Source organism: Idiotropiscis lumnitzeri, unplaced genomic scaffold, assembly GCF_059441095.1.
Source record: "Idiotropiscis lumnitzeri isolate Australia: NSW breed Sydney's pygmy pipehorse unplaced genomic scaffold, RoL_Ilum_1.0 HiC_scaffold_263, whole genome shotgun sequence".
NCBI lineage: Eukaryota > Metazoa > Chordata > Actinopteri > Syngnathiformes > Syngnathidae > Idiotropiscis > Idiotropiscis lumnitzeri.
Genome location: NW_028283801.1, coordinates 157,501 through 166,771, shown reverse-complemented (window position 1 = coordinate 166,771; position 9,271 = coordinate 157,501).

The window sequence follows — 9,271 nt, the reverse complement described above, 5'->3', positions numbered from 1 at the left end:
GAAGTCGGCTGGGCCTCGGTATGTACTCGGTCCGTAGAGGCCGCGTTACCGCGTGGCGGTCAGTCGCGGGAGGGAGCCGGAGCCGCCCGCACGCCCGCGACCGCAACACGCACTCGGAGGCGGCGTCTTCTGACAGACGCCGGTAGGGTTTGAGAAACATGCTTTTTCGGAAAGGACCGCTCGGCTGATGCGGGCCTGGGCTCCCGCGCCCCTCTCGTGGCGGGGCGGCGCGGGGTACCCGCGAGCGCGGCGGAACTCCCGTGTAGGACATCTCTGGGCCCGTGTGGCCAACGGGCACGCGACAGGGTCGTCTCGGTCTCGCGACGAAAGCGGTTTCGCGCTGGTTGGTGCGCTAGAGGTCGATCCGCAGGCCGAAGGAACCGTCCACCCGAACACCCCGGCGCGAGGCCGGGGCCGGCAGGGGCCCTCCGATGGCGGGTCATGCTTGCCAATCGGTCAGTGGTTGGTGTGGTGCAGTATATGTCAGGGTGTGGGTGCGAGATGGGCCGGGAGGACCGCTCCTCCAGCGTCGGACCCGAGTCATAGGAAGTGCCGTTTTGTCACAACCCCAGGGGTGGGGGGGTAACGGTAGGGAAGTGCCGGCCAACGCGCAGAGGTCGACCCGCAGGCCGAAGGAACCGTCCACCCGAACACCCCGGCGCGAGGCCGGGGCCGGCAGGGGCCCTCCGATGGCGGGTCATGATTGCCAATCGGTCAGTGGTTATGTGTGCTGCGGTGATGCGGTGCCGGCCAACGCTCAGAGGTCGACCCGCAGGCCGAAGGAACCGTCCACCCGAACACCCCGGCGCGAGGCCGGGGCCGGCAGGGGCCCTCCGATGGCGGGTCATGATTGCCAATCGGTCAGTGGTTATGTGTGTGCTGCGGTGCCGGCCAACGCTCAGAGGTCGACCCGCAGGCCGAAGGAACCGTCCACCCGAACACCCCGGCGCGAGGCCGGGGCCGGCAGGGGCCCTCCGATGGCGGGTCATGATTGCCAATCGGTCAGTGGTTATGTGTGCTGCGGTGCTGCGGTGCCGGCCAACGCTCAGAGGTCGACCCGCAGGCCGAAGGAACCGTCCACCCGAACACCCAGGCGCGAGGCCGGGGCCGGCAGGGGCCCTCCGATGGCGGGTCATGATTGCCAATCGGTCAGTGGTTGTGTGTGTTGCGGTGGGGCCGGGAGGACCGCTCCTCCTGCGTCGGACCCGGGTCATGGGAAGTGCCGTGTGGCGGTGGTGGGGCCGGGAGGACCGCTCCTCCTGCGTCGGACCCGAGTCATGGGAAGTGCCGTGTGGCGGGGCCGGGAGGACCGCTCCTCCTGCGTCGGACCCGAGTCATAGGAAGTGCCGTGTGGCGGGGCCGGGAGGACCGCTCCTCCTGCGTCGGACCCGAGTCATAGGAAGTGCCGTGTGGCGGGGCCGGGAGGACCGCTCCTCCTGCGTCGGACCCGAGTCATAGGAAGTGCCGTGTGGTGGGGCCGGGAGGACCGCTCCTCCTGCGTCGGACCCGAGTCATAGGAAGTGCCGTGTTGCGCTGGTGGGGCCGTGCCCGCCAACAGCCTTCAGTGGTCGGATACCACGTTTGCAAGCTCCCCGCTGGAATGGGGACTTAGAAGAAATGAGGGGAAAATTCCCCCGGAGCTCCGTGCCTGAGGGCGGGCTGTGAGCCGCGCCGCGTCCGCCAACAGCCTTCCATGGTCGGACACCATTGTTCGCAAGTTGCCCGCTGGAATGGGCACATAGAAGAAATTTCGAGGATAACATCCACCAGAGCGCCAGGGCGGCCGTTATTGCAGTATGCGTCCGCCTTTTTTGTTTCTAAAAACGTGGTTCCTAAAAATGTGCCCCAGGTGTTTTGGAAAACCCGGGTAAACCTGGGAAGTAGGCAAATGACCCTCTGACTAGGGGTAAAAACGTTTGCCTACTGCAGCGCCCCTAATGCAATTCGGCGGAACTGCAACGCCCCTGGTCGCCTAAACGCTACCCCTGGTCGCCTAAACCTCACCCCTGGTCGCCTAAACCTCACCCCTGGTCGCCTAAAAGTCACCCCTGGTCGCCTAAATTGTCAACCCCTGGTCACCTAAATTGTCAACCCCTGGTCGCCTAAAGGGGACTTAGAAGAAATGAGGGGGCAAATTCCCCCGGAGCTCCGTGCCTGAGGGCGGGCTGTGAGCCGCGCCGCGTCCGCCAACAGCCTTCAGTGGTCGGATACAATGTTTGAAAGGTCCCCGCTGGAAAGGGGACTTAGAAGAAATGAGGCAAATTTCCCCGGAGCTCCGTGCCTGAGGGCGGGCTGTGAGCCGCGCCGCGTCCGCCAACAGCCTTCAGTGGTCGGATACAATGTTTGAAAGGTCCCCGCTGGAAAGGGGACTTAGAAGAAATGAGGCAAATTTCCCCGGAGCTCCGTGCCTGAGTGCGGGCTGTGAGCCGCGCCGCGCCCGCCAACAGCCTTCAGTGGTCGGATACAATGTTTGAAAGTTCCCCGCTGGAAAGGGGACTTAGAAGAAATGAGGCAAATTTCCCCGGAGCTCCGTGCCTGAGGGCGGGCTGTGAGCCGCGCCGCGTCCGCCAACAGCCTTCAGTGGTCGGATACAATGTTTGAAAGGTCCCCGCTGGAAAGGGGACTTAGAAGAAATGAGGCAAATTTCCCCGGAGCTCCGTGCCTGAGGGCGGGCTGTGAGCCGCGCCGCGCCCGCCAACAGCCTTCAGTGGTCGGATACAATGTTTCAAAGTTCCCCGCTGGAAAGGGGACTTAGAAGAATTGAGTAAAATTCACCCGGAGCTCCGTGCCCGAGGGCCGGCTATGAGCCGCGCCGCGCCCGCCAACAGCCTTCCTTTGGTCGGATACAATGTTTCAAAGTTCCCCGCTGGAAAGGGGACTTAGAAGAAATTTGTGAAAATTCACCCGGAGCTCCGTGCCTGAGGGCCGGCTATGAGCCGCGCCGTGCCCGCCAACAGCCTTCCACGGTCGGATACAATGTTTCAAAGTTCCCCGCTGGAAAGGGGACTTAGAAGAAATTTGTGAAAATTCACCCGGAGCTCCGTGCCCGAGGGCCGGCTATGAGCCGCGCCGTGCCCGCCAACAGCCTTCCACGGTCGGATACAATGTTTCAAAGTTCCCCGCTGGAAAGGGGACTTAGAAGAAATTTGTGAAAATTCACCCGGAGCTCCGTGCCCGAGGGCCGGCTATGAGCCGCGCCGTGCCCGCCAACAGCCTTCCACGGTCGGATACAATGTTTCAAAGTTCCCCGCTGGAAAGGGGACTTAGAAGAAATTTGTGAAAATTCACCCGGAGCTCCGTGCCTGAGGGCCGGCTATGAGCCGCGCCGTGCCCGCCAACAGCCTTCCACGGTCGGATACAATGTTTCAAAGTTCCCCGCTGGAAAGGGGACTTAGAAGAAATTTGTAAAATTCACCCGGAGCTCCGTGCCCGAGGGCCGGCTATGAGCCGCGCCGTGCCCGCCAACAGCCTTCCACGGTCGGATACAATGTTTCAAAGTTCCCCGCTGGAAAGGGGACTTAGAAGAAATTTGTGAAAATTCACCCGGAGCTCCGTGCCCGAGGGCCGGCTATGAGCCGCGCCGTGCCCGCCAACAGCCTTCCACGGTCGGATACAATGTTTCAAAGTTCCCCGCTGGAAAGGGGACTTAGAAGAAATTAGGCAACTTTCCCCGGAGCTCCATGCCTGAGTGCGGGCTGTTTGCCGCGCCGTGCCCGCCAACAGCCTTCAGTGGTCGGATACAATGTTTCAAAGTTCCCCGCTGGAAAGGGGACTTAGAAGAAATTATGAATATTTTTGTTTCTAAAAACGTGATCCCTGAAAATGTGCCCCAGGTGTTTTGGAAAACCCGGGTAAACCTGGGAAGTAGGCAAATGACCCTCTGACTAGGGGGGAAGAACGTTTGCCTACTGCAGCGCCCCTAATGCAATTCGGCGGAACTGCAACGCCCCTGGTCGCCTAAACGCTACCCCTGGTCGCCTAAAAGCTACCCCTGGTCGCCTAAAAGCTACCCCTGGTCGCCTAAACGCTACCCCTGGTCGCCTAAACGCTACCCCTGGTCGCCTAAACGCTACCCCTGGTCACCTAAACGCTACCCCTGGTCGCCTAAACGCTTCCCCTGGTCACCTAAACGCTACCCCTGGTCGCCTAAACGCTACCCCTGGTCGCCTAACTGACCCCTCGTGTGTGGGGATCAACGTTTGCCTACTAGGGCGTCCTCCGGCGGCCTCTCGGCAGTACTGCAGGCCCATTTTAGCCGAGCCCATTGAAATGAATGGGGGAATTTTATACGTTTTTGCCTTTTTTTCCCCCCCTCGTTCTTTTTGTATTTATTCATTTATTTCAACTTTTACCGACTCAACCGCCCTCCGGCGTGCCCTCGGCGGTCCCGCAAGCCCAATTCGGCCGAGCCCATTGAAATGAATGGGGGAATTTTATACGTTTTTGCCTTTTTTTTTCCCCCCCCCTCGTCCTTTTTGTATTTATTCATTTATTTCAACTTTTACCGACTCAACCGCCCTCCGGCGTGCCCTCGGCGGTCCCGCAAGCCCAAATCGGCCGAGCCCATTGAAATGAATGGGGGGATTTTCTACGTTTTTGCCTTTTTTCCCCCCCTCGTCCTTTTTGTATTTATTTACTTATTTCAACCTTTACCGACTTAGGGGCCACTTGGCACCGCCTGTGCCCGGGGAAGGTGCTCATATTCGGCTTCACTGTCAGGCAGCATGCACTCCTCCTCCGGAGCTTCCATTTGGGCAAACTTAGGGGCCGCTTGGCACCGTCCGTGCCCGGGGAAGGTGCTCCTATTCGGGCCAAGTGTGACACACGCCCGCCCTCCTCCTCCGGAGCTTCCATGAGGGTAAACTTAGGGGCCGCTTGGCACCGCCTGTGCCCGGGGAAGGTGCTCCTATTCGGCTTCACTGTCACACAGCATGCACTCATCCTCCGGAGCTTCCATAAGGGCAAACTTAGGGGCCGCTTGGCACCGCCTGTGCCCGGGGAAGGTGCTCATATTCGGCTTCACTGTCACACAGCATGCACTCATCCTCCGGAGCTTCCATAAGGGCAAACTTAGGGGCCGCTTGGCACCGCCTGTGCCCGGGGAAGGTGCTCCTATTCGGCTTCACTGTCATGCAGCATGCACTCCTCCACCGGAGCTTCCATTTGGGCAAACTTAGGGGCCGCTTGGCACCGCCTGTGCCCGGGGAAGGTGCTCCTATTCGGGCCAAGTGTGACACACGCCCGCACTCCTCCTCCGGAGCTTCCATTTGGGCAAACTTAGGGGACGCTTGGCACCGCCCGTGCCCGGGGAAGGTGCTCATATTCGGCTTCACTGTCACACAGCATGCACTCATCCTCCGGAGCTTCCATAAGGGCAAACTTAGGGGCCGCTTGGCACCGCCTGTGCCCGGGGAAGGTGCTCATATTCGGGCCAAGTGTGACACACGCCCGCACTCCTCCTCCGGAGCTTCCATTTGGGCAAACTTAGGGGCCACTTGGCACCGCCTGTGCCCGGGGAAGGTGCTCATATTCGGCTTCACTGTCAGGCAGCATGCACTCCTCCTCCGGAGCTTCCATTTGGGCAAACTTAGGGGCCGCTTGGCACCGTCCGTGCCCGGGGAAGGTGCTCCTATTCGGGCCAAGTGTGACACACGCCCGCCCTCCTCCTCCGGAGCTTCCATGAGGGTAAACTTAGGGGCCGCTTGGCACCGTCCGTGCCCGGGGAAGGTGCTCCTATTCGGGCCAAGTGTGACACACGCCCGCCCTCCTCCTCCGGAGCTTCCATGAGGGTAAACTTAGGGGCCGCTTGGCACCGCCTGTGCCCGGGGAAGGTGCTCATATTCGGCTTCACTGTCACACAGCATGCACTCATCCTCCGGAGCTTCCATAAGGGCAAACTTAGGGGCCGCTTGGCACCGCCTGTGCCCGGGGAAGGTGCTCATATTCGGGCCAAGTGTGACACACGCCCGCACTCCTCCTCCGGAGCTTCCATTTGGGCAAACTTAGGGGCCACTTGGCACCGCCTGTGCCCGGGGAAGGTGCTCATATTCGGCTTCACTGTCAGGCAGCATGCACTCCTCCTCCGGAGCTTCCATTTGGGCAAACTTAGGGGCCGCTTGGCACCGTCCGTGCCCGGGGAAGGTGCTTCTATTCGGCTTCACTGTCACACAGCATGCACTCCTCCTCCGGAGCTTCCATAAGGGCAAACTTAGGGGCCGCTTGGCACCGTCTGTGCCCGGGGAAGGTGCTCCTATTCGGCTTCACTGTCACACAGCATGCACTCCTCCTCCGGAGCTTCCATGAGGGTAGACTTAGGGGCCACTTGGCACCGCCTGTGCCCGGGGAAGGTGCTCATATTCGGCTTCACTGTCCGGAGCTTCCATTAGGGCAAACTTAGGGGCCACTTGGCACCGCCTGTGCCCGGGGAAGGTGCTCCTCTCCGGGCTAAGTGTGACACACGCCCGCACTCCTCCTCCGGAGCTTCCATTAGGGCAAACTTAGGGGCCGCTTGGCACCGCCTGTGCCCGGGGAAGGTGCTCATATTCGGCTTCACTGTCAGGCAGCATGCACTCCTCCTCCGGAGCTTCCATTTGGGCAAACTTAGGGGCCGCTTGGCACCGTCTGTGCCCGGGGAAGGTGCTCCTATTCGGGCCAAGTGTGACACACGCCCGCACTCCTCCTCCGGAGCTTCCATTAGGGCAAACTTAGGGGCCGCTTGGCACCGCCTGTGCACGGGGAAGGTGCTCCTATTCGGCTTCACTGTCACACAGCATGCACTCCTCCTCCGGAGCTTCCATAAGGGCAAACTTAGGGGCCGCTTGGCACCGTCTGTGCCCGGGGAAGGTGCTCCTATTCGGGCCAAGTGTGACACACGCCCGCACTCCTCCTCCGGAGCTTCCATAAGGGTAGACTTAGGGGCCGCTTGGCACCGCCTGTGCCCGGGGAAGGTGCTCATATTCGGCTTCACTGTCACACAGCGTGCACTCCTCCTCCGGAGCTTCCATTTGGGCAAACTTAGGGGCCGCTTGGCACCGTCTGTGCCCGGGGAAGGTGCTCATATTCGGGCCAAGTGTGACACACGCCCGCACTCCTCCTCCGGAGCTTCCATGAGGGTAGACTTAGGGGCCGCTTGGCACCGCCTGTGCCCGGGGAAGGTGCTCATAGTCGGCTTCACTGTCAGGCAGCATGCACTCCTCCTCCGGAGCTTCCATTTGGGCAAACTTAGGGGCCGCTTGGCACCGTCTGTGCCCGGGGAAGGTGCTCATATTCGGGCCAAGTGTGACACACGCCCGCACTCCTCCTCCGGAGCTTCCATTTGGGCAAACTTAGGGGCCGCTTGGCACCGCCTGTGCCCGGGGAAGGTGCTCATATTCGGGCCAAGTGTGACACACGCCCGCACTCCTCCTCCGGAGCTTCCATTTGGGCAAACTTAGGGGCCGCTTGGCACCGCCTGTGCCCGGGGAAGGTGCTCATATTCGGGCCAAGTGTGACACACGCCCGCACTCCTCCTCCGGAGCTTCCATAAGGGCAAACTTAGGGGCCGCTTGGCACCGTCTGTGCCCGGGGAAGGTGCTCCTCTCCGGGCTAAGTGTGACACACGCCCGCACTCCTCCCCCGGAGCTTCCATTAGGGCAAACTTAGGGGCCGCTTGGCACCGCCTGTGCCCGGGGAAGGTGCTCATATTCGGCTTCACTGTCAGGCAGCATGCACTCATCCTCCGGAGCTTCCATAAGGGCAAACTTAGGGGCCGCTTGGCACCGCCTGTGCCCGGGGAAGGTGCTCCTCTCCGGGCTAAGTGTGACACACGCCCGCACTCCTCCCCCGGAGCTTCCATTAGGGCAAACTTAGGGGCCGCTTGGCACCGCCTGTGCCCGGGGAAGGTGCTCATATTCGGCTTCACTGTCAGGCAGCATGCACTCCTCCTCCGGAGCTTCCATTTGGGCAAACTTAGGGGCCGCTTGGCACCGCCTGTGCCCGGGGAAGGTGCTCCTATTCGGGCCATGTGTGACACACGCCCGCACTCCTCCTCCGGAGCTTCCATGAGGGTAGACTTAGGGGCCGCTTGGCACCGCCTGTGCCCGGGGAAGGTGCTCATATTCGGCTTCACTGTCAGGCAGCATGCACTCCTCCTCCGGAGCTTCCATTTGGGCAAACTTAGGGGCCGCTTGGCACCGCCCGTGCCCGGGGAAGGTGCTCCTATTCGGCTTCACTGTCATGCAGCATGCACTCCTCCACCGGAGCTTCCATTTGGGCAAACTTAGGGGCCGCTTGGCACCGCCTGTGCCCGGGGAAGGTGCTCCTATTCGGGCCAAGTGTGACACACGCCCGCACTCCTCCTCCGGAGCTTCCATTTGGGCAAACTTAGGGGACGCTTGGCACCGCCCGTGCCCGGGGAAGGTGCTCATATTCGGGCTAAGTGTGACAGACGCCGGCCTATTACCCCCGGAGCGATGGAGCTGGGGGCGCTCGCTCCCCGCCCGTGCCCGGGGAAGGTGCTCCTCTCCGGCCTAAGTGTGGCAGACGCCGGCCTATTACCCCCAGAGCGATGGAGCTGGGGGGCGCTCGCTCCCCGCCCGTGCCCGGGGAAGGTGCTCCTCTCCGGGCTAAGTGTGGCAGACGCCGGCCTATTACCCCCGGGGCGATGGAGCTGGGGGGCGCTCGCTCCCTGCCTGTGCCCGGGGAAGGTGCTCATCTCCGGGCTAAGTGTGGCAGACGCCGGCCTATTACCCCCGGAGCGATGGAGCTGGGGGGCGCTCGCTCCCTGCCTGTGCCCGGGGAAGGTGCTCATCTCCGGGCTAAGTGTGGCAGACGCCGGCCTATTACCCCCGGAGCGATGGAGCTGGGGGGCGCTCGCTCCCTGCCTGTGCCCGGGGAAGGTGCTCATTTCCGGGCTAAGTGTGGCAGACGCCGGCCTATTACCCCCGGAGCGATGGAGCTGGGGGGCGCTCGCTCCCTGCCTGTGCCCGGGGAAGGTGCTCCTCTCCAGCCCCAGGTCGCCTAACCCCCTTACCCCTGGTCACCTAAACCCCTTACCCCTGGTCGCCTAAGTGGCCCACCCCTGGTCACCTAAACGTCCCACCCCTGGTCGCCTAAACCCCTTACCCCTGGTCACCTAAACGGCCTACCCCTGGTCACCTAAACGGCCCACCCCTGGTCGCCTAAGCGGCCCACCCCTGGTCGCCTAAGTGGCCCACCCCTGGTCGCCTAAGTTGCCCACCCCTGGTCGCCTAAGTGGCCCACCCCTGGTCGCCTAAGTGGCCCACCCCTGGTC